A 26,186-nucleotide genomic window follows, 5' to 3' on the forward strand; every position below is an offset into this window, starting at 1 on the left:
TTTTACTACCCATCAGCAAAATGCAAATTCTAATCTTATATATTGGAGAAAAGGAGACACAGAGGCGCCAATATGGCATAGTAACGTCTGCACAATAATAGAACAGTAATGCGATATATACTCACAAAGGTGGAGCACTCAAAAGTGCAAGCAGCGCACGCTGGATCAATTAGCAGTGGTCCAGCTCACTGTGTGCCCACTAGTGGCATAAAACGAAATCCATAGCCCAGTACAGTTTGGATATACGATATAAGTAATTAATGGTCAAACTTACACAAAGTAGTGCACCTCCAGGTGCAATAAAAGCAGGCTGGGACCCTTCAGTCGCCCAACAGAGTCTTAAAAAAGGCCTGTTATCAGGCCGAAACGCGTCGACATATAATTGGTGAATTAATTTCTGATACCCTAAACAAGTATTTTACAAATTGTCTACAGTATTGTTTTTGTTTCTTTTCACAGGAATTTTTAGTTATATCTCTATAAATAATGGGACTATAAGGATAAGTAACCACTCAAGAGTAACCTCCATTTTTTATAACATTTTTATTTTTATTTTTTGATCACTGTATTCATATTTTTATCATTTTTATAACACAAAAATGTTTGCATCAATTGCTTTTTTGTTTTTATGGTACCTTTTAAATAAATTTCAATTTTTTTGGCATCCTACACTTTTTTGTATCCTCAAACATTTTTGGATTTCTTTTTTTGGAGTTTTCATTTCCAAGTTTTTCTACACATAGAGCACCACTTCCTTATTAAATATTAACTTGGACTCATCAAATAATAATTTTGTGGATATATATACTGGATTTACAATTTGGATCACCTTACATATTGGCATCTATTACTGGACAATCTACTGCTTTTTACATCAAATACAGTTGTATCAGAGACAGTACTATATAAATTTGTTGTGGTGTAACTACCTGTCTGACAAACATCATTTTTATCACTTTTTTATTTTTCAGAATTTATTGCAATTTATTGCAATTTATTGTTTTGTATTTGTTATGTAATCATGGATCCATGTTTTTTATACTTGTAAATTTGTAATGCAATATTAAAATTAACTGTTTAATGCTCTTATCTACCTCTGCCTCTTAGGCGCTCACTTCTTTTACTCACTGTATTGATTACCTTAGGCTGACTAGGCATCCTTTTGAAGAGAGCTGTAGGTGTTTTTACTAGCGCTAGACCTAAGCACATCTTTTTATACACATGCTAAAAAGAAATAAAGATACATAAAGCACACTAAACAAAATAAGTTAATACAGCAGTTGCAATACCCTGATGCAAAGACCTTATATATATATATATATATATATATTATATATATATATATATATATATATATATATATATATATAAAAGTTTATGGTCATTTGAATCTGTATTATAGGGTCCTTGTATTTAGTTTACTTTATTTAAACCTTAGTTACAGTGCTGCGCTGTCATGTCTTTTTATGGTATCTAAACATTGTAGGAATTAGTGGCGACTTCATAAAAAATAGATTACAATACTGAATAACTAAATGGTACTTGGATTAAAAAATTAAAACCTACAAGTAAAGACTTCATTACCACATATTGCTTAGAGGAGAGAAAGAAAGAGACTGTAGGCTAGAAAATGCAAAAGCTATCTTAAAGGAACACTCAATCAAAATAAACTTTTATGATTCAGATAGAGCTTGCAGTTTTAAAACACTTTCCAATTCACTTCCATTATCAAATTTTGTACAGTATTTTTATATTTACACTTTTTGAGGAACAAGATCCTAATGAACATGTGCACAAGCTCACAGGGTATACGTATACTAGTCTGTGATTGGCTGATATCTGTCACATGATACAGGGGGCTGGAAAATGGGAGAAAAAATAAATTTGTCAGAAAAAAAATCTACTGCTTATTTGAAATTCTGAGTAAGTGCTATTGCATTGTCTTTTTATTATGCACTTGTTAATAATGTAATTCTACTGTATTGAGTGATCCTCATGAAACGACCATGCATAATAAAAAGACAATGCAAATACTCTCTGAATTTCAAATGAGCAGTAGATTTTTATCTGGCAAATCTAAAATTTCATTTTATTTTCCTGCCCCTTGTACCATCAGCCAATCACAGACTCTTATATGCATACACTCAGATCTGTTGTACATGCTCAGTACAACCTGGTGCTTTAAAAACAGCACACATAAAAAAGACTGAACGCAATCTGATTATGATAGTAAATTGGAAAACTGTTTTAGTGTCAAAATCTATGCAGAATTAGGATGGTAAATTGTGTAGGGTCATTATCAAAATTGTGACAGGAAATAAGTTACCATTAATTCTTTAAGACCCCCTCTCTTTGCGCTAGTTATTCCTTTAACTCAGCAACAACAAACAAGAATACAGCAGATGTAGCTAAGTTAAGAGTGGTGATATACCCTGTATATTCCAAGTTGCAGGATGTAAAATATCAAGAATAGAATTGTAAAGAAAGCTTCTTCCATGACTTATAAGCCAAATGAGACAAGCAACAAATAATTACATTTCATTATAAACGATTTTAATTCAGGGAGCAACCATCAATATTTAATATTACAACATAATCAAGATGAAGTCAATGCAATCTAGTAGAAAATGTATAACGTACTTTAAAACATTTATGCTGACTACTGAATAAACTGAATTAGTGCCCTGGCTCCAAAAGGGTTAAAACCAAAAACACTAAAATACACTCTGAACTTAGTACAATAAAGTATTGTTCCTATGAATTTCAGATCTGTCTCTGCTTCCTGAATTTAGACAATCAGAGACATAGGAGAACTTTTCAGATGTCATGTCATCAAACCAGCATGGTGGAGGTCAAATTTTTGTTTTTTTTAATTTAGTTTTTAAAGAGTTTTAATCTACACAGTGACAAATCACTGGAACCAACACGATTAGCTTCTGTGATCACAAGAGACTAAACTCTTTTGATCTTTGAAGCCAAGGGAAATAAAAATAGTATATCCCATTTATTTATTTTTTTTTACTTTTTTTTTACCCCCTTTCAATGTAGCTTCACCTCCCACTAGTTTTTGATGTAAGTGCTGACTGTGAAATCTTAGCCTTGCTTTGAATTTTTTGATATTGATTCTTGTTGGTAAAATCTAAACTGCAAAGCAACATTTTTTACTGCTTTAAAGATATGGGGGCATATTTATCAAGCTCCGTATGCCCCGTGTTCCCCATGCTCCATAACCTGTCCACCTGCTCTGAAGCCGCGGACAGAAATCACCAGAAATCAACCCGATCGAATACGATTGGGTTGATTGACACCCCCTGCTAGCAGCCGATTGGTCGCGAATCTGCAGGGGGCGGCATTGCACCAGCAGTTCACAAGAACTGCTGGTGCAATGATAAATGCCGAGAGCGTATGCTGTCGGCATTTATCGATGTGCAGCGGACATGATCCGCAATATCGGAACATGTCCGCTTGCACAATCATAAATACGAGTGATGTACAAATTAACTAAGGTCAATATTTTATGATTTAGATAGCATGACATTTCTGCACACTTTGTGATGCACCAGTTCCTACTGAGCATGTGCACAGAATTCACACTATATACATATAATGCATTTTGTGATTGGCTGACTGTTGCTGCATGATGCATAGGGAAGGAAAATGAAACTAATTTGTCAGAAAAATAATCTACTACTCGTGTGAAATTCAGACTTTGGGATTTTTTTACACTTTATACTGTAATTTAGGTATCTCTTCTTCACATCAAGAACCTGCATAGTGAGACAAATATCTTTTAAATTAAAATTTGTGTTTCTAACATTTTTTTAAGGACCTCTCAGTACTGATGAGACATCTTAGATCACCTCACCTGAGCAGAGATGTTTTGAATATCAGGCCCCAGTGATTTTGCATTGTCTTTTTATAATGCATTTTTTGATTATGCAATTCTACTGTATTTAAAGGGACACTCAAGTCAAAATTAAACTTTCATGATTCAGATAGAGCATGCAATATTAAACAACTTTCCAATTGACTTTAATTTACAAAATGTGCACAGTCTTTTTATATTTACACATTTTGAGTCATCAGCTACTACTGAGCATGTGCAAGAATTCACAGAATTTATTTATGTATTTGTGATTGGCTAATGGCTGTCACATGATAAAGAAGGAGTGGAAATACATATAACTGAAATTTGTCAGAAAAAAATGTATTACTCATTTGCAGTTCAGACTAAGGGGTATATTTATTAATATGCAAGCGGACATGATACAATGTAGCATATCATGTCCGCTGCACATCGATAAATGCCGACAGCATAAGCTGTCAGCATTTATCATTACACCAGCAGTTCTTGTGTGCAATGCCACCCCCTGTAGATTTGCAGCCAATCGGCCGCTAGCAGGGGGTGTCAATCAACCTGATCGTATTCGTATTAAATCAACTTTCCAATTTACTTTTATCATCAATTTTGCTTTGTTCTCTTGGTATTCTTAGTTGAAAGCTAAACCTAGGTAGGCTCTTAGCCCTTGAAGGCCGCCTCTTATCTGAAAGCATTTTGACAGTTTTTCACAGCTAGATATGTGTCATATTGATAACATTGTGCTCACACCCCGTGAAGTTACCTATGAGAAGGCACTACTTGGCTAAAATGCATGTCTGTCAAAATAATTGAGATAAGGGGGCAGTCTGCAGAATCTTAGATACAAGGTACAGTCCAACAAAGCTAGACTGTCACACAATCAAAGGTCCTCTGGCTTGCTTGCTTATATGTTTCGGCATAGAGCTGTAATCATAGCAATGGAAAGCCAGTCACAGGTGAAGCATAAATACACATGCATTATCATTGGCTAAAAACAGAGTTGCCAATTTAAAAACGAATATATTTTTTTTTGACAGCAAAAAAGTATATAACACCATAACACCTTTGTAATTGTTCATGAACAGGTTAATTTCAGTACACCAAGGGTTACAAATTCTGGGCGTGATGATTTTAAATTGGCAACTCTGGTTTTTAGTCAATGACAAAACATGTAATTGTGTATTTATACTTCACCTGTGACTGTCTTTCCACAGCTATGATTACAGCTCTATGCCGAAACGCGTAAGCAAGCTAGCCAGAGGACCTTTGATTGTTTGACAGTCTTGCTTTTATGGCTGCTACATGCCATAAGCGACAGCCATACCCCCTAAACACATCTATGCACACGGAACACTGTACTGATATCAGTGTGATACTATTATCTTTGCCTAAATAACTATATCCTTTGTTGCTCTTACACATATAGGTTTTCTTCTTGTCTTCTGTGGGGTTGATCTGGCATAGCCTTTCTCCCAAAGAGCTGGAGCATATTCACTACATATATATTTTTCAAGCATTCTCCCTACTCTTTTGGTATTTTGTGTAGATACAAGGTAATCACAAAGGTAAATAGTATATTAATGTAACTGTGTTGGTTATACAGAACTGGGGAAATAGGTAATAAAGGGATTATCAAATCTTTTAAAACAATAACATTTTTGGTGTAGACTGTAACCTTTAACATATCAAAAGAGTCTGAACATTTTTAGAACAGATTAACACCTGCTTGCTACAAATGTTATTCAATGTTTAAACTCCACTCACAACATTCCTTCTTTTGAGGAGCCTATCAGGACCTGAATCTGGAGAACAGGGTTTTGCCACTATCATGATGTTAACAAAATGTAATTGTTTGGCTTCATACAGGGCCGGATTGGGCCGCCGGGATACCGGGAAAAATCCCGGTGGGCCGGGCTGGCAGTGGGCCGAGCTGGCAGCTGCAGTACACACATCACACAACCTGTAAGTAATATACGGCCAAATTAGATCAGATATTTTTATGCAGCACACCATTTATCAGATACCGATCATCATTAGAGAATATTAGCTTTCGGGTCATCACGCTGCAATGTTTACCCTGCATGACACGTAATAGGTGAATATCCAATAATATGCGCACTAGCGCACACGCCCCCTGCCAAAGAGTAACTACTCACTGCTTAACTCTGCTTCCGTTCAGTAAATCTAACACACTTGCCGGGATTGGTGGCTGACCCCAATGTTCCCTGAGGCTGTAACGTGCACAGCAGCTGCGCCACGTGCAGTGATTTTGTTAGGAACGCTGTCACTGTGCATCACAGGGGGGTGGTTATTAGAGTCCTCAGCGCACCATAATCAGAGCCAGCGGCGGCGAGAGTAGCAGCGGCGAGGGTAGCAGCGCTACAACAGGTCAGTTTGTGACCCTTCTGATACCTCCAATGACATTTTAATTGTAGCCGAAAAAGGAGAATGCATTCAATATCTTGAGGAGATCCTGGTGGTTGCTGTTTTGCAGCGTTTAATACATCTTTAGAATTTGAAATTGTGATGGGGAATAACATAGAAATAATTTCCAGCCTTTAATTTGAATTAATATTATCATTTTATAAGAGGATTTTCTGCGGACAATAAATATTAATAATAAAGATAGCAAGAGAATAAAGAAAAATTGATAAGAGGAGTAAATTAGAAAGTTTCTTAAAATTGCATGCTGTATCTGAATCATGAAATAAATAAATTGGGTTTAGTATCCCTTTAAATTATATATTGAATCAAACAACTAACACCTATTAGATTGATTCACAAATGCTGAAACACACTGTCTATGGTTAGTCCTGCTTTTCTCTCTTTGCTCTATATAGAGTAGCAGTGCAGCCATTATGTAACACCATGTAACAACTACTTAATATGCATTTATATCCTTTCCTTCTTCTCAGGAATTTACAGAAAACAAAGCAGTTACTCCCTCTGCCTGAGCATGTTAGGCAGATGAAAGATTCAGAAGCTGTTTAATACGGTTGATTTGCCCCATTGGACAAAGAGATAAATTCCAAATGTTAACTGCACACAAAATATGCTTAGCTCGACACACCTTTCATCATTAACATTGTCTCCTTTGTTATTTTATCATATGGCTTGTTTCATTCTGTACTGGCACAAATAATAAATGGGGCTTTGACATGAAAATGAACTTGCTTAATTGGTCTACTGAGGATGGCTGATAAATGGACTGTAGAAATCCGAAAAACATAAAACTTTTTGTCATTTATTAAGTATACTATATTTAACTTGCTTATTTGCTGGAGTTTGAAGAACATTTTGGGACAGTTTCCTTTATTAAATGAAAGTAATACATTTGAAACAATTGAAAGGGAGGGATACTCCAAAAATAATTATCTGGAAAGACCTTTTAACCTTATTTAAAGGAAAGTATGTAAATTATTTTCAGTCATTTTTCAATGGGTTGATACCAAGAATGTTGCAAGACGTCATGATTTATTTGAGGGGTGTTTAGATAGGATGCAAAATGCTAATAGTGTCCAAGAAAAAATATATGGGCTAAAAAATTAATTGATTAATCAATAAAATACATTAAATCCTATAATTTTGATTGAATAGACAGGTACTTAAATGATACCATACAAAAGTGTGTTTTGTTATGTAAGTTAGTTATACCTTGCAGAAAACCCTCTTTTTAGCCACTATCTATTGCTCTCCAACGTCCTGCTCTTGTAAATTACTATCAAGTCAGGATTAGCCTTGAATATTTTTTTTATTATAACATTAAATAAATACGCTAATGCTTTTTACCCAACTAGGGCTCAATTTATCATTCCCCTACGGCTGCAAGTTCCAACAAGAACTTGCTCCCGTGATTTATCAAGCAGCGGTCACCAGACCGCTGCTTCCCTAAGCTCTTCGCCACCTCTAAGGTGGTGAAATTCAATCTCCTCGGTCGAGTCCGACCGAGGAGATTGACAGCTCCTGCCCGCGCGTGATTGGCTGTGCGCGGGCAGGGGGCGGGAATACCTGCGGGTAATTTCGCCCCGCCACAGGCGAGCTGAGGCGTACAGGGGCGCGTATATGCGCCCCTGTACGCCTCAGCGTTAATAAATCTAGCCCATAATACATTTATTACAGAGGTTCATATCATGCTTACAAAAACACAGAATCAGATCATTCATACCTCTACATGCTAACAACTGTCTGATAAACCAACATGAGCAATCGCAGGAAAATGTATATTTTTTATGAACAAAAGACAACTTTAGTTATGAATTACATACATATGGCGCATAATAGGTTAAATCACATAAATCACACCAGCTAAATACTTCAGGTAGATATGAAAAAGGAGCAAGAAATATAGTCATCAGCAACAAGAGTCACCCACAAAGCAATAGAGGGAACACGTTAAAGAGGCAAGGATATGTGAAGGAAAGAGACAGGAAGATAGTGAAAAGGTTTAAGTTGTTGACAAAAAATGTCACCCATTATGGTAAATGGGAAACTTCATATCCAGGTCTGAAATTTGATTTGCAAGGACTGATGAAAGTGCATAGCCCCATATAAAATCCTACAGTGGGGTTTTAATCCATTATCACAGTATTAAGATGGTGTGCTCAGAAGAGGAAATAATGTTCATATGGCCCTCGGATCAAGGACAGCTTTATAGATAGTGCACACTTTTTACTTAAATATTAGTAGTATGTGTTTTACATAAATACAACTAAAGTAACCTTCCCTGGGGAAAGTAAAAGCTGATTTATCCTGCATGTTTTACTTACCTTGGAAAATGTTATCAAAGGATAATGTTCTTATGGTTGGCTAGAAGGTTAGATGCATTATAATTACTCTATTCATCTTAAAGGGACAATAATCATTGGTAATAATGCTATGTAATTTTGCACTATTTGCAGAATTATGGAACATGATGATAGCCCTTTGTTTGATTTTTATTTTTTAAAAGCGTAATCTGCCACGTAAAAGTGTCATGGGCTCCCTCTCTAATCAAAGTGAGCTCCATGGTGCCATTGAACTGTAGCGCGCTCCTGCACTATGCAAAGCAGCTGGCAGCTTTACCTAGTGCAGGAGTGCGCTATATGTAGTTTAAGGGTGCTAGTTAAAGAAACAGCCGTGCAGAAAAGGATGGCTTCATGCTGCAGGTTAGAATAATTTTAGGTGACAAATTAGGCTTTTAAAAAATAAAAATCACACAAAGGACTATCACCGTATTACATCATTCTGCATATAGTGCATAATTATGTTACACTATTTACAATGTTTACTGTCCCTTTAATATTAAATATAAACATTTTAACAACTTTTGTTGTTATAGATGCTGTGAAAAACATCCTCTTTAAGGGTGAGGGGTAACATGCAAATGGAAATCCAATGAGACTGAATGCTGGAATAAAAGTTAGTGAAGGCAATTTATGCATTCTGGGATGTAATATAACTATTTCCAAAATGATTACATTTATTTATGCAATTATTTTATTTTAAATTAATTTTAATCTGTTTACTGTTTTGTTAGGTGATTTTGACTATGGGTATAAGACTTGGCAGTTAACTTGCATTACCAATTATTTCAGGCCAACTGAGCACTCACACAACCTTAGCAACAAGTGAACAAACACAAAAACTCATCGTAGTCTAAAAAATACATTTATTTATCTTGATATTTTTTATCTTGATAGGACTTTGAAATATTAATACAAAAGATAATTTATATAACTATTGCTGTTGTCTTCTACACAATATTGAAAAGCAGGATGGTCTATTGGTATTTAGGAGGTTGAAGATTTAGAAAACAATAAAGAAACAAACTTCATGAAGTCAAGTCAGAAATAACATCCTTAACTTGCACTTTCAAGGCAAATAATTATAAAATGAAAACAACAAAAATAATCAAGTAATCTAATATTTAATCAGTAAAGGAGTGATCATCTCCTAGAGTTGTTGTCAAAGCAATATTAAAGTGATGGCATACACTTCTTTAAGGGATAATAACCCTATTTATTAAGGATAAGGAGGACAAGGATCCAACTTAGGGAACCTATTTTGCCTGCATTTAGAGGTAGGAAGGCAGCATCTGCCACCTACATTTATCATTGTGTTTACTTGTGCAACCCTCCCCCTATTCTTGTGCAACCAACTGTGCATAAATAGAGCTTGATTAATCACTCTTAGATTTTTTAAGCCTGCCACCTCTGAGGTGGAAGAGGGTCAAAAAGCAGGTCTTAAGATCAATGCTTCTTAACTTGAAGTTGCATGAAGGAATAGAGTGTGCTGAGGAGGCAGGTTGTATGATGTATGAATATGGACATGTCACATGGCTGTCAATGGGGGCAAAAATTCAACATGTGTTGGCTTACAGGCTAAGTAATAGTATCCAGAATACTGTAATGAGGTGGTGATTTATGTTCAATTTGTGGGTGGGAGAAGGCCCAAAGAGACAGCACCAGTAGATGAGGTTTACCCCAGTTTGACAAGAAACCTAAAGAAGCTCTAGCTAAATGTGAGGAAACAATAGCTAAAGAGCCCAATATCTTTGGAATATTGTATTTAAAAATTGAGATTTAATTCCGGATGAGAGGAGGAGATACATTCAACAGATCTCATTATTATCAGCGCTGCGGAATCTGTCGGTGCTTTATAAATAAAGATTAATAATAATAATAATTATGAACTGTATGAATAAAAAAGGGGAAGATATGATGTGTGTGATGTGTACATATTATATATGTAAGAAGGGTTTTAGTTTAAAGAATGTGTCACAGGTTTGTTTTTAGTAAAGGTGACATTTTTAATTAAGTAAAATTTTAAGCTAACTTTTGTAATTTATGACCCTTTAAGAAAAAATAAATAAGCTAAATGTTTTTTCATGGTGAAAGATTTTTAAATGAATTAGCTTTTGTTCAGTGCAGTTTATCGACAAAGGGAAGTACTGGTTTGTGTAAGCTATCCAATTAAGAGGTACAAACAAGGTTATTGGGCTACATTTGCAGATAAAATGAAAGCTAGTCAAAAAAACTGTGTGATGAAATTAAAAAGTCTTTGGGTCTTTAATAGTAATGAATTTAGGAGAGAACAGATAAGTATTTAAGTCTGTGTTTTTTAAAGTGTTTGTGGGTTCATGTAGGACTTTTAGGTTTGTGGAAATATTGACGTAGGAAAAGCTGAGTTGTATTTATGGTTATTTCTGATGAACAATTCATGCAGTTATTCTATAGTAATGATGTTCTTAATGACCAATCTCACCAGTTCCCATGACCCTGGAATTTACCAGCCAGCTAGCCCAGCAAAGTTTTCCTTAGTCATCATTTTTCACTCATTTCAAAAGCTTCAACTCTTGTAAATCCCAAACCAACAGAATTTTATACCAAAAGGTTACAATCTTTGACAAATAAATATCAACTAGAGACTGGGCTTTTTGGTTAATTTGATACTGATAAGACTCTAGTTATGTTCCGAGATCTCCCTCAAAAGTTCTGTAGTGACTTACTGGTTAGAGTATGGGGGATTATATTTCCCTTTCATTAACTTTCATAGATCATCCTATTACTTGTGAAGCATCATTAGAATACCTCCTGAAATCTCAACAGTCTGAAAAATAAAATAAATAATAATAATCCATTAACATTCTGTTAAAAAAAGGGGTGCTTGAACCATCAATAGCTCCCCTCACTTAAATATATGTTTCCTTAATGGAGGTATGACTAAAAGGTTGTTTTTTTTGCCAGGCCTCTACTAAATGGTTAATGTTTTGTATCATTTTTAATGTTTAGGGTAGTGAAACTAACTGAATGCAAAATATTTGGTCTGATGTCATGAAGTTGTTACTTTTATTTGTGACTAAGGAGGTTTGCCACCTTTAATAGGTTATATAGTCATGTAACTTTACTGTAGTTTTGAAGTAAATGTAATCAGAGTTCTAATTAGCACTTTATAAGTATGAAATTTGTTATTTTAATGCTCACACAAAACAAGTATTTGTTTAAATTTCTTAACCAATTACTTTTAATTCCAAATCGAGCACTACTGTTTGCACGAGGCAGAGCACAAAATAGCATAGCACACAGCTCAGTGATGCTCCACTTGTAATGTAATCCATAATCTGACATAATATAATGTATTACAGTTGTTTTAAATACATTTATTAAATTAAAGGGACACTGAACCCAAATTTTGTCTGTCATGGTTCAGATAGAGCATGACATTTTAAGCAACTTTCTAATTTACTCCTATTATCAAATTTTCTTTATTCTCTTGGTATCTTTATTTTAAATGCAAGAATGTAAGTTTATATGCCGGCCCATTTTTGGTGAACAATCTGGGTTGTCCTTGCTGATTGGTGGATAAATTCATCCACCAATAAAAAAGTGCTGTCCAGAGTCCTGAATCAAGAAAAAAGCTTAGATGCCTTCTTTTTCGAATAAAGATAGCAAGAGAATGAAGAAAAAATGATAATAGGAGTAAATTAGAAAGTTGCTTAAAATTGCATGCTCTATCTGAATCACAAAAGAAAAAAATGTGGGCTCAGAGTCCCTTTAAGAAAAACAGTTGATTTATTTAATTAAAAAAACAAGCAGAAAATGAGGTTTATATATTTGCAACCTATTTTAAGACGGCTGTGAAGTAAATCACTGACAATAGGAATGACTTTTTATTGTTTTTTAAATTATCTTCAGAGACTTGTTTCATGAAGTTCTTAATGAAAAAGATACATTCTTTGTTCGCTGGCTCACAATCTTTTTCATCAGCTATCTAAGCCAAACATCTGTTTTTTTTGGAAGTCTTGTTCCTGCATAAAAGTTAAAACACCTGTAGAACTCATAACATTTCTTTATGGTGTAATTAAATTATTGACCATGTTAGAAAGAAGACTCATTTAAGATGTTTGTCTGCCAAGTAGCAAATATTATTAAGACTTCAATTTGCTTGGGTTTTACACAATGAGTTGAGCCATTCTTCTCTTTTAATAGCACATTGAATTTTATCCAGCATTCCTGTAAGATGATACATACAGATTCACAAGAAGAATAGGTCCTTAATCATAATATATTATAGGTAGGAGGATGGGAAATGACTCTTCAAAGCAGATTTTGGATTATTTACGGAAAGACCAAAATCTCAGACTTTCTTTAATTCTTATTTTCCTCTGAGTTCCAATACAGTTTTATGTTAAGTATGTAACAGTTATATAGTTTCATTGTCTGTGCCAAATAGTTTAGCATGGCTTAAATGCTTATTAGGGGAAATATGATATATAACAAAAAACACAAAGAAAAGGAACGCAGCTTGAGAATACTTATAATATGTTTACACAAGTTCATTTTCTGTTTTTAAAAGGCAGATGTGACACTTGCTAAATGAATAAGTAATTTGTAAAGTTTGAAGCTATTAAAACATGTGCAGTGTTTTCATAGACTTAGGTTATTCAGTTACTGTTTTTATTAGGTGAAGGGATATAAAATATACACAGTGACCAATACATCAAAAACAATTTCTCTTCAAATTTAGAAGTCTATTCCGAAGTGTAAACAAATGTAATCTCTATTTTGTACCCCTTTTCTTATCCAAAATCAAATATTTTCCTTCTTTCTAATGACTTGGCAGAATAGCTTTGTCTAACTTTGTTTCAGACAACAGCTGATTCACCTTTTTAAAGCAAAATCATGAGTTATGTTGGCATAGTTTTCTATGACACGTAGTAGTGCAGCCATAATTTGATCAGTACTACTACCCTTATAAACCCTAATATTAAAGTGCTCATGGATAAATAAATAAAAAATGGCATGACATATCATGAAAACGCCAGTCGCCGCTATCTTTAAAAATCTGAAGACTTTGTGGTGAGCAGGCAACGGATGTGCAGTGCCGCCCCCTGCTGTTGCACCATTGTCAATGACACAAAACGAGCAAGTATGGCAGTTGCTTCTTAACTTGCAGTAAGCCAGCTCACATAAGCAAGCCTGCACCGCAACAGCTCGAGTCCAGATTCCCCACTGCTTAGAAAATAGAGACCACAATATGTAAAACAAAAAAAAAAATTACTTCTTTCCCTATGTATTATTTGTTGAATCTTAGAGCTTTTGCCTAAGAACGTAACCAAGTATGGTCAGGAGTATGTCTTCAGCACTATTTGACAACAATGTTTGCAAAAATATGTAACGTTATAAACATCATTCCAAATACTGCTGCAATATAATGCTCATGGTTGGTATTATTATTATTATTATTCTTTATTTATAAAGCGCCGACAGATTCCGCAGCGCTGCCCATGGATACAAGGATAACAGTACAGTGGAGAAACAATACGATAAGACACAAAATCTTACAGACAAATACAGGGGGAATTGAGGGCCCTATACCCGTGGGAACTTACAATCTAATAAGTGTTGCCTTGTAACAATAAAGCGTTCACATCTTTTATATTACTGGAAGTTGTCTTTGAACTTATTGCCAAAACCCTTCATCTGCATTTTTGGTCTTGACATCGAAAGCCGTGCAGTGATTCACTACAGCGGGAGCCCTAACCAGAGCGATTCCTTTCAGTGTACTAGCCACTGTTAAGTGCTAGCCCGCGATCCTGCACCGGTCACAGTACGGTGCCTTCATATCTGGTGAGCATATACTGTATATCACCCTATTTAACAACTTAACATATGGAATAGATTATATGAGGCTCCCGCTTTTTGTTCTTTTCATTCACCAAGAGACATTACATTTGATGACAAAAAAGATTAACAGAGGACACCACAATGGTGACACTGGTATAACTGGGTCACACAAGGATCTATTAAAAAAAAATGTATAGTCTAAAAAAATAAATAAAAAAAAATGTATAGTCTAATGATCTAGATGTAAGCAAGATATTAGTGTAGGTAACAGTATCATATTAAATGAAAACAGCTATGCACCATTAATTATATACGTTTTAAATGACAAAAGGCTTTTAGTTTAATTGCTTCCAAGACTATTGCATATTTATTAAGATTTAGAGCTGTGATGGATAAGGTCCTCTTATCTATATTAAAACAGCTCTCCTCTGCGGTTCCTTACTCTCAAAATGGCCCTCTAGCAGCCTCCATTTTTTTGCTTTGGCTTCCACCAATCTGACCCAGTTATAACTGCGTTATGCTCCATCCTATTTGACTTTTGCACTGCAGTGATTTTCTTGGTCTGCCACACTACTTTTTAAAACATTAAGGCCTAGATTACAAGTGGAGCATTATTGATAGCCAAGGGTGCGCTATCAATATCTCTGGACATCACTAGGATTACAAGTCCATGATAAAGAAGAATTACAAGAGAATGTTTAGCCAACATCCCTTTAACGCCCTATACTTTAAATTGATATTTCAACAGCACTAAATATCACTCATATTACAGTTGCATGTGTTGCTCTCAAGCACAATACATAATAACTTTAAAAACGTGAGACATGAAGTAAAGTGTTAGGGCTAGAATAAAAGTTTAACAAAAAACATTTTATATTTACTGACCGAGTCCCTGAAAGCTGTGCAGCTCTCTTAAGTTATGCAGGGTCACAGGATGTGTACCCAGTCTGGTTTGAGAGTGCAGCCTATTTCCGTGTTTTCTACACACACACACACACACATATATATATATATTTTTTTTTTGTGGATGTCACTTTTATCTTTATATTGAAATTGTAACCATAGCATGGAACATAGGAATAGAAGATAGATACAAATGCCACCACATATTTCTTTCTCAAAGTACAAATTGTACTTTACATTTATTCAGAATAATATTAATCTAGTAGTTTCCGTGAGGGGCATTCATTGGGTGTTGCTGAAGTGCTCGCATGGTTTAATTTTACTCCTGTAAGTCACGCTGTGTTATCTTGCAATTTGTTTGTTCTATCTATCTATTGGGTTCTTGTAAAGCGCGGCTATTTACCCGTAAGGGTCTCAAGGCGCTGAGGGTTGCAGTTCAGTCGAAGAGCCAGGTCTTGAGGTCCTTTCTGAACTTAGTTAGGGTGTTAGCTTGTCTGAGGTGCAGCAGGAGGGTGTTCCAGGTCTTGGCTGCCAGGTGAGAGAAGGATCTGCCTCCCACTGTGGTTTTCCTGATGCGGGGGATGACAGCGAGGTCTTGGTCGGCCGATCGAAGTTGTCTGGTAGGGGTGTAGAAGGTAACGCGGTGGTTCAAGTATTTGGGACCGATGTTGTGGAGGGCCTTGAATGCATGGGTGAGAAGCTTGAAGGTTATTCTTTTGTTGATGGGGAGCCAGTTCAGGTCCCGCAGGTGTTTGGTGATGTGGCATTGACGAGGGATGTCAAGGATTAGTCTGGCGGAGGAGTTCTGGATGCGCTGTAGTCTGTTGGAGCTCGATGGTGGTGCCGGCGTAGACTGCGTTACCATAGTCCAGTCGGCTGCTGACGAGGGCGTGAGTGACAGTCTTCCTGGTCTCGGTTGGGAATTGGGATCCATTTGAAGATCTTTCACACAGGTGAAGTGTGTGGAAGCATGCAGAAGAGATGGCATTGATTTGCCGGTCCATGGAGAGCGATGAGTCCAGGATGACGCCTAGATTTCGTGCATGGTCGGTGGGGGTTGGAGGGTGTCCGAGGGCTGTGGGCCACCATGAGTTATTCCAAGCGGATGTGGTGGGACCGAGGAGGAGGACTTCGGTCTTGTCTGCGTTCAGCTTTAGGCAGTTGTAGTTCATCCAGGTGGCGACTGCTGTCAGCCCTTCGCGGACGTTTCTCTTGGTGGTGGTGGGGTCACTGGTGAGTGAGATGATTAGCTGGGTGTCATCAGCATAGGAGACGATGTTGAGGTTGTGTTATCGGGCGATGGCGGAGAGAGGGGCAATGTAGATTTTGAATAGGGTGGGGCTCAGCAAAGAGCCTTGGGGTACACCGCAGCTGATTTCTGTGGGCTTGGAGGTGAAGGGTGGGAGTCTAACTTTCTGGGTTCTGCCGGTGAGGAAGGAGGTGATCCATTCCAGGGCTTTGTCGCGTATGCCAGCATCGTGTAGTCGGTTGCGGAGGGTGAGGTGGGAGACAGTGTCGAATGCTGCTGAGATGTCTAGGAGAATGAGGGCGGCGGTCTCTCCTCGTTTGAGTAGGGTGAGGATGTCATCTGTGGCGGCGAGGAGGGCGGTCTCAGTGCTGTGGTTGCTCCTGAAACTGGATTGGGAGGGGTCCAGGGTGTGGTTGGCTTTAAAGTAGTCAACGAGTTGCGCGTTGATGGACTTCTCAATGACTTTGGCTGCAAAGGGGAGCAAAGAGATTGGGCGGTAGTCCTTTGGATCATTGGGGTCAGCCGTGGTTTTTTTCAGTAGGGGTTTTAATTCTGCATGCTTCCAGTCATCCGGGAAGGTGCTGGTTTCGATGGAGCAGTTGATGGTGCTGCAGAGCTCAGGGGTGATGGTGTCCCCCGCTTTGTTGAAAATTTGATGCGGGCATGGGTCCGAGGGTGCTTCGGAGTGGATCAATCTCATGATTCTGATGGTGTCTTCTGTGGTGAGGGGGCTCCAGATGGTCAGTGGGGGGTAGGCGGTGGTGTATTTGGGTGAGGTATCAGTGGGAGTTGGTGGGTAGGTGGTGGTGGGTGAGTTCTGGGGCACGAAGCTGTCATAGATGTCGACGATCTTGCGGTGGAAGTACATTGTGAGGTTATTGCAGAGGTCCTGGGAGTGCGGGATGTTGTTGGTGTTGCTGTTGGGATTGGAGAATTCTTTGATGACTGTGAATAGCTCCGTGCTGTTGTGGACGTTGGCATTGATTCTATCTTGGATGGCTGTCTTCTTGGTGGTTTTGATGAGGTGGTGGTGGGTAGTGATGGCTTCTTTGTATGCTGTTTTATTTGAGCATATCTCCAGGTCCTTTCCAATTGCCTGCAGTGGCGTTTGGAGTCCTGGAGGGCAGGGGTGAACCAACTAGCCTTGTTGGTGGGTTGGCGGTTGGACGGTTTCTTGAGATGGGTGTGGGTGTTGGCGCAGTCTGTGAGCCTGATGGAGGTTGCGGGCGGAGGAGTTGGCATCTGTGGAGGTAGCTGGGGGGCACTTGTTCAGGGTGGAGTGCAGTTGGTCTTCGGTGATGTTGTTACTGTTTCTGCGGGGTGGGTGGTGCTGCCGGAGGTGTGCGGTGTTGGCATCTGCCACTGCAAGGGTTGGTGGGATATTTCACTCATGTCTGTGATTTTGAGAGATAGGCCCTAAGTGTGGCCCATAAGAGTTAACCTCCAAGCACTCATCTATTACCTAATCACAAGACACATGACCTCTTTCTGTCACATATTTTTTTTTTCCAGTAAATGCTGCCACCCTCATAGTTTTGTATTCAGGGTGATCTTAGATTTACACTTCCCTACAGATGGACTAAATGCCATAATATACCCTTTAACACAACTTAATAGAGATATCCATATATTATTATTCTTCATTTAATGTATTTGGGACATGCAGATTGAAAGAAATGTGTGAACTATTCTTTTTTTTTTTTTTTTTTTAAATATCATTATATTATGAAAGAGACAGCAAATGACTAACTCATTTATACAGGTATAAAATATATATATTTGTTTAAATGAAAACTGTAAATGGCAACATTTGAATTAAAATTAACTGATTTAATCTGGTTACTATACTGAAGGATGGATTAGGAGGAAAACATCCCACTCCGTAGAACCTTCTCCAAGCAAGAAGATCAAGAAAAGGAACTGGCAAGGCCATTTTATTCGTATGTCAGAATGATCTCTCACCTTAATAAGATAACCTTTTGGTAATGTCATTCTCTCTACCTTTTTTTTTTTTTTTTTGTAAAGTGGTGTTGTACAGTTTGAAACGTCCACCTAGGCAATATCTTATTATTTCCAGATACCCTCTTCAGTCAGTGTAGGGGATTATGATGTTAGTGAAACTGATGTAGAAGTATTGCTGTAATTTTTGCGCTTTCCATAGAATGGCCAGACATCTTAACACTGGAGCATATTACTTGTATATTGTAGGGTCTTAATCACCCTCCCTATACACCTAAGCATATGTCTTAAACAACATGTTGAATAATCTGTTTGGACTTAAAATCTCCTGTTAAATTTGGGGTCAAACAGCAAGGATTAGTAACAAAAAAAAAACAAAAAAACTTTACAGTCAATGGTCTTGAGACATGTTTTTTGTTGCTGAGGTATGATAATGGTTTGGTTAAAGTGCTAAAGTGGTGAACAAGAGTCCAATAAAACTTAGCTTTACCTATCGACGTAATCTGACTTTTGAAATTAGATATGGACAGCTGAGGATAACACCACTTGGCTCAGCTGAGGATGCAAGGTCCCCCTCCATCCGAACCCAGTGTCCCAAGTTTTGGACTTTTGATATGCCAATTTAGGGCTCGATTTATCAAGCCCCTACGGCTGCAAGTTCTCACAAGAACTTTCTCGCTGTGATTTTTCAAGCAGCGGTCACTAGACCGCTGCTTCCCTAAGCTCTTCGCCACCTCTAAGGTGGCGAAATTCAATCTCCTCGGGTCCGACCGAGGAGATTGACAGCTCCTGCCCGCGCGTGATTGGCTGTGCATGGGCAGGGGGCGCTCGTGTGCAATGGCGAATACCTGTGGGTAATTTCGCCCCGCCACAGGCGAGCTGAGGCCTACAGGGGCACGTATACGCGCCCCTGTATGCCTCAGCGTTAATAAATCTAGCCCTTAGCCTTTACAAGGTTTGAATTCAATCACTGCCTCAACTAGATGTGTTCCTCCCCTCTATCACAGCATGCTTCCCTTGCCCTTCTAGCAACTGATATCACTAATCTCTGGGAACTGGCAAGGACATCTTTTATGCAAAAAGTACATAACCCAAAACTTACAAAAAGCAAAGGGGATTTATGGTAAGACTCTTCTGTTTTACATTTGCTCATAAAAGCTAACCACTAACATGTCCCATTTTTACCATGTTTCCACTTCTAACCTTTTAATAAGGGGCATATTTATCAAGCTCCATATGGAGCTTGAAGCCCCGCTGCTCCATAACATGTCTGCCTGCTCTGAGGACAGACATCGCTGAAAATCATCCCGATTGAATACGATCGGGTTGGTTGACACCCCCTGCTAGCGGCCGATTGGCCATGAATCTAAAGGGGGCAGCGTTGAACAATGACAAATGTCAAGAGCATATGCTGTCTGCATTTATCGATGTGCAACGGACATGATCCGCAATATCGGATCATGTCCGCTCGCACAATAATAAATAGGCCTCAATAAGTACTTTCTTTCACAATATGTCTGAACATTATTAGAATATGTGTGTGTGTTTGTGTGTGTTTGTGGTGGGGGCATACCATTCCTTGTAATGTGGCAACTGTCACCTGGCTCTGCTGGAATGTATGATTCTGCATCCTTCCTCAGTGTCTTTTGTGTGTACGCTGGGACATCAATCATCCCACATGGATTTAGTTGTGGAAGGCTCCCTATCACCCCCTTCACTGGCATCCACTATGAGCTCCCTTCATAGGTAAACAGACCTGTCCAGTGTCTGTTCTTTATGACAAAATGCCAACATGTTTACCTAGGGTGACCATATTGGCCTCTATTTATCAAGCTGTCCACCGTAAATACGCTGGAATTCCGAAGCATATTTGTGGCAAGCCTGATTCGCCGTAGTTATCAAGCCCTACAGACCGGCAAAAGTAGAATATAGTGATGTAACATACGATCCGGTGGACTCAGTCTGACACAGATTGATGGTTACGTCACTCCAGATGTTCCGAACGCAAGTTCGGCACAATCTGACTACTTTTGGAAGTTATCAAGATCCTACCAGGTACGCTCGCCACTATTCCGGCCCAGCGTACCTGGTTTTCAATCCGCCACTCTAACCCCCTAAACCTAAGTCTAACCCTAACCCTAACCCCCCCCTAACTTAAATATAATTTAAATAAATCTAAATAAATATTACTATTATTAACTAAATTATTCCTATTTAAAACTAAAAACTTAACTGTAAAATAAACCCTAAGCTAGCTACAATATAACTAATAGTTACATTGTAGCTATCTTAGGGTTTATTTTTTATTTTACAGGCAAGTTTGTATTCATTTTAACTAGGTACAATAGTTATTAAATAATTATTAACTATTTAACAACTACCTAGCTAAAATAAATACAAAAGTACCTGTAAAATAAAACCTAACCTAAGTTACAATTACACCTAACACTACACTATCATTAAAATAATTACATAAATTAACTACAATTAAATAAAACTAATTACAATTAAATAAAATTAACTAAAGTACAAAAAAACCCCCACTAAATTACAGAAAATAAAAAAATACAAGGATTTTAAACTAATTACACATAATCTAAGCCCCCTAATAAAATAAAAAAGCCCGCCAAAATAATAAAATTCCCTACCCTATACTAAATTACAAATAGCCCTTAAAAGAGCCTTTTGCGGGGCATTGCCCCAAAGTAATCAGCTCTTTTACCTGGAAAAAAAGAAATACAACCCCCCCAACATTAAAACCCACCACCCACACACCCAACCCTACTCTAAAACCCACCCAAACCCCCGTTAAAAAGCCTAACACTACCCCTTGAAGATCCCCATACATTGAGACGTCTTCACCCAGCCGGGCACAAGTGATCTCAAGAACGGCAGAAGTCTCTCTTCATCCTATCCGGGCAGAAGAGGACATCCAGACCGGCAGAAGGCTTCATCCAGGCGGCATCTTCTATCTTCTTCCATCCGGAGAGGAGCGGGTCCATCTTCAATCCAGCCGACGCGGAGCCATCCTCTTTCATCGACATCCTAACACTGAATGAAGTTTCCTTTAAATGACGTCATCCAAGATGGCATCCCTTGAATTCCAATTGGCTGATAGGATTCGATCAGCCAATCGGAATTAAGGTAGGAAAAATCCTATTGGCTGATGCAATCAGCCAATTGGATTGAAGTTCAATCCTATTGGCTGATCCAATCAGCTAATAGGATTGAGCTCGCATTCTATTGGCTGTTCCAATCAGCCAATAGAATGCAAGCTCAATCCTATTGGCTGATTGCATCAGCCAATAGGATTTTTCCTACCTTAATTCCGATTGGCTGATAGAATCCTATCAGCCAATCGGAATTCAAGAAATGCCATCTTGGATGACGTCATTTAAAGGAACCTGTAAAAACGTGTTAGGACGTCGATGGAAGAGGATGGCTCCGAGTCGGCTGGATTGAAGATGGACCCGCTCCGCTCCGGATGGAAGAAGATAGAAGAAGCCATCTGGATGAAGCCTTCTGCCGGTCTGGCTCTGGATGTCCTCTTCTGCCCGGATAGGATGAAGACTTCTGCCGGTCTGGAGGTCCACTTGTGCCCGGCTGGGTGAAGACGTCTCAAGGTAGGGTTATCTTCAGGGGTTAGTGTAAGGTTTTTTTAAGGGGGGTTTGGGTGGGTTTTAGAGTAGGGTTGGGTGTGTGGGTGGTGGGTTTTAATGTTGGGGGGGTTGTATTTCTTTTTTTCCAGGTAAAAGAGCTGATTACTTTGGGGGCAATGCCCCGCAAAAGGCCCTTTTAAGGGCTATTTGTAATTTAGTATAGGGTAGGGAATTTTATTATTTTGGAGGGCTTTTATATTTTACTAGTACTAAAGCCCGTGTACACGGGCCATTTTTTTCAGGACAGCGGTCCCACCCCTTGCTCTCTCCCCCCTTTCTTTTGCTCTCTCTTTCCCCCTCTCTTTTGCTTTCTTTCCCCCCTCTCTTTTGCTTTCTCTCCCCCCTCTCCTTTGTTCTCTCTCTCCCCTCTTTTGCTCTCTCTCTCCCCTCTTTTGCTCTCTCTCTCCCCTCTTTGGCTCTCTCCATCCTTTCTTTTGCTCTCTCTCCCCCCCTCTTTGGCTCTCCCCCCCCTTTGGCTCTCCCCCCCCTCTTTGGCCCCCCCCCCCCCCTCTTTGGCTCTCTCCCCTCTTTTGCTCTCTCTCCTCTTTGGCTCTCTCTCTCCCCTCTTTGGCTCCCCCCCCCTTTGGCTCTCTCTCCCCCCTCTTTGGCTCTCTCTCCCCCCTCTTTGGCTCTCTCTCCCCCCTCTTTGGCTCTCTCTCCTCTTTGGCTCTCTCTCTCCCCCCTCTTTGGCTCTCCCCTCCCCTTTGGCTCCCCCCCTCCTCTTTGGCTCCCCCCCTCTTTGGCTCTCCCCCCCTCTTTTGCTCTCCCCTCCCCTCTTTGGCTCTCTCCCCCCTCTTTTGTTCTCTCCCCCCTCTTTGGCGCTCTCCCCCCCTCTTTGGCTCTCTCCCCCCCTCTTTGGCTCTCCCCCCCCCCTCTTTGGCTCTGCCCCCCCCTCTTTGGCTCTCTCTCCCCCCTCTTTGTCTCTCTCCCCTCTTTTGCTCTCCTCTTTGGCTCTCTTTCCTCTTTGGCTCTCTCTCTCCCCCCTCTTTGGCTCTCCCCTCCCCTTTGGCTCTCTCTCCTTTTTGGCTCTTTTTCCTCTTTGGCTCTCTCTCTCCACCCTCTTTGGCTCTCCCCCCCCTTCTCTTTGGCTCTCCCCCCCCTTCTCTTTGGCTCTCTTCCCCCCTTCTCTTTGGCTCTCTCTCCCCCCCTTCTCTTTGGCTCTCTCTCTCCCCCCCCTTCTCTTTGGCTCTCTGCCCCCCCTTCTCTTTGGCTCTCTGCCCCCCCCTTCTCTTTGGCTCTCTGCCCCCCCTTCTCTTTGGCTCTCTGCCCCCCCCCCTTCTCTTTGGCTCTCTGCCCCCCCCCCTTCTCTTTGGCTCTCTGCCCCCCCCTTCTCTTTGGCTCTCTGCCCCCCCTTCTCTTTGGCTCTCTGCCCCCCCTTCTCTTTGGCTCTCTGCCCCCCCCTTCTCTTTGGCTCTCTGCCCCCCCACCTTCTCTTTGGCTCTCTGCCCCCCGCCTTCTCTTTGGCTCTCTGCCCCCCCCTTCTCTTTGGCTCTCTGCCCCCCCCCTTCTCTTTGGCTCTCTGCCCCCCTTCTCTTTGGCTCTCTGCCCCCCCCCCTTCTCTTTGGCTCTCTGCCCCCCCCCCTTCTCTTTGGCTCTCTGCCCCCCCCTTCTCTTTGGCTCTCTCCCCCCCCCCTCTCTTTGGCTCTCTGCCCCCCCCCCTTCTCTTTGGCTCTCTGCCCCCCCCCTTCTCTTTGGCTCTCTGCCCCCCCCTTCTCTTTGGCTCTCTCCCCCCCCCTCTCTTTGGCTCTCTGCCCCCCCCTTCTCTTTGGCTCTCTGCCCCCCCTTCTCTTTGGCTCTCTGCCCCCCCCTTCTCTTTGGCTCTCTGCCCCCCCCCTTCTCTTTGGCTCTCTGCCCCCCCCCCCTTCTCTTTGGCTCTCTGCCCCCCCCTTCTCTTTGGCTCTCTGCCCCCCCCTTCTCTTTGGCTCTCTGCACCCCTTCTCTTTGGCTCTCTGCCCCCCCTTCTCTTTGGCTCTCTGCCCCCCCCCCTTCTCTTTGGCTCTCTGCCCCCCCCTTCTCTTTGGCTCTCTGCCCCCCCCTTCTCTTTGGCTCAGCCCCCCCTTCTCTTTGGCTCTCTGCCCCCCCTTCTCTTTGGCTCTCTGCCCCCCCCTTCTCTTTGGCTCTCTGCCCCCCCCTTCTCTTTGGCTCTCTGCCCCCCCCTTCTCTTTGGTTCTCTGCCCCCCCCCTTCTCTTTGGCTCTCTGCCCCCACTTCTCTTTGGCTCTCTGCCCCCCCTTCTCTTTGGCTCTCTGCCCCCCCCTTCTCTTTGGCTCTCTGCCCCCCCTTCTCTTTGGCTCAGCCCCCCCCCTTCTCTTTGGCTAAGCCCCCCCCTTCTCTTTGGCTCAGCCCCCCCCTTCTCTTTGGCTCTCTGCCCCCCCCTTCTCTTTGGCTCTCTGGCGCCCCCCCCTTCTCTTTGGCTCTCTGCCCCCCCCTTCTCTTTGGCTCTCTGCCCCCCCTTCTCTTTGGCTCTCTGCCCCCCCCTTCTCTTTGGCTCTCTGCCCCCCACCCTCCTGCTCCCTCTCTGGCTCTGTCTTCGCGGGACCCCGCCCGGCCACGCCCCATCGCGGCAACACCCGCCCGGCCACGCCCCTCGCGACGCCCGGCCACGCCCCTCACAACGCTCCCGTCGGCCACAAACAGCTGTGAGGTCTGGGGAGCGCGTTGCCGCTTCTCACGCAGCAGACCTCACAGCTGTTGAGTAGCTCGCGCTCCCTATCTCACAGATGCTTGTATGCTGTGTACCTCGCACTCCCAATCTGTCAGCTGTCAGCTATGCCGAGGTGCGCGAGAATAGAATCTAAGGCCAAGTGTTTGTCTGTACTGCGCATGACGGCTTCAGACAAACACTTGTCTTTTATAATATAGGATTAGGGGGCTTAGATTAGGTGTAATTAGTTTAAAATTCTTGTAATTTTTTATTTTCTGTAATTTAGTGTTTGTTTTTTAAGTACTTTAGTTAATTTTATTTAATTGTAATTAGTTTTATTTAATTGTAGTTAATTTATGTAATTATTTGAATGATAGTGTAGTGTTAGGGGTAATTGTAACTTAGGTTAGGTTTTATTTTACAGGTACTTTTGTATTTATTTTAGCTAGGTAGTTATTAAATAGTTAATAACTATTTAATAACTATTGTACCTAGTTAAAATAAATACAAACTTGCCTGTAAAATAAAAATAAATCCTAAAATAGCAACAATGTAATTATTAATTATATTGTAGCTATCTTAGGGTTTATTTTACAGGTAAGTATTTAGTTTTAAATAGGAATAATTTAGTTAATAATAGTAATATTTATTTAGATTTATTTAAATTATATTTAAGTTAGGGGGGGTTAAGGTTAGACTTAGGTTTAGGGGTTAATTCATTTATTATAGTGGCGGCGGTGTAGGGGGGGCAGGATAGGGGTTAATATATATAATGTAGGTGGCAGTGGGCTACGGGAGTGGCAGTTTTGGGGTTAAACAATTTATTTAGTTGCGGCGGGGTCCGGGATCGGCAGGATAGGGGTTAATAACTTTATGTAGGTGGCGGCGGTATAGGGGACGGCAGATTAGGGGTTAATAGGTATAATGTAGGTGGCGGCGGGTCCGGGAGCTGCGATTTAGGGGTTAATATATTTATTATAGTTGCGGCAGGGTCCAGGAGCGGCGGTTTAGGGGTTAATATATTTATTATAGTTGCGGCGGGGTCCGGGTGCGGCGGTTTAGGGGTTAATAACTTTTTTTAGTTGCGGGGGGCTCCTGGAGTGGCGGTTTAGGGGGTAAACAGTATAGTTTAGTGTGGGTGCTTAGTGACAGGGTAGCAAGAAAGCTGCGAATAAGCCGATGAGCAGCGAGATCGATGACTGTCAGTTAACAACAGTCCGCTGCTTATCGCACCGTACTTGGTGCGCGGCTTTTTGACAGCTTTCTTGATAAATTTGGCAAACGTATTCAGGTCCGCGGATAAATAGAGG

This window comes from Bombina bombina, chromosome 1 (assembly GCF_027579735.1).
Source record: "Bombina bombina isolate aBomBom1 chromosome 1, aBomBom1.pri, whole genome shotgun sequence".
Classification (NCBI taxonomy): Eukaryota; Metazoa; Chordata; class Amphibia; order Anura; family Bombinatoridae; genus Bombina; species Bombina bombina.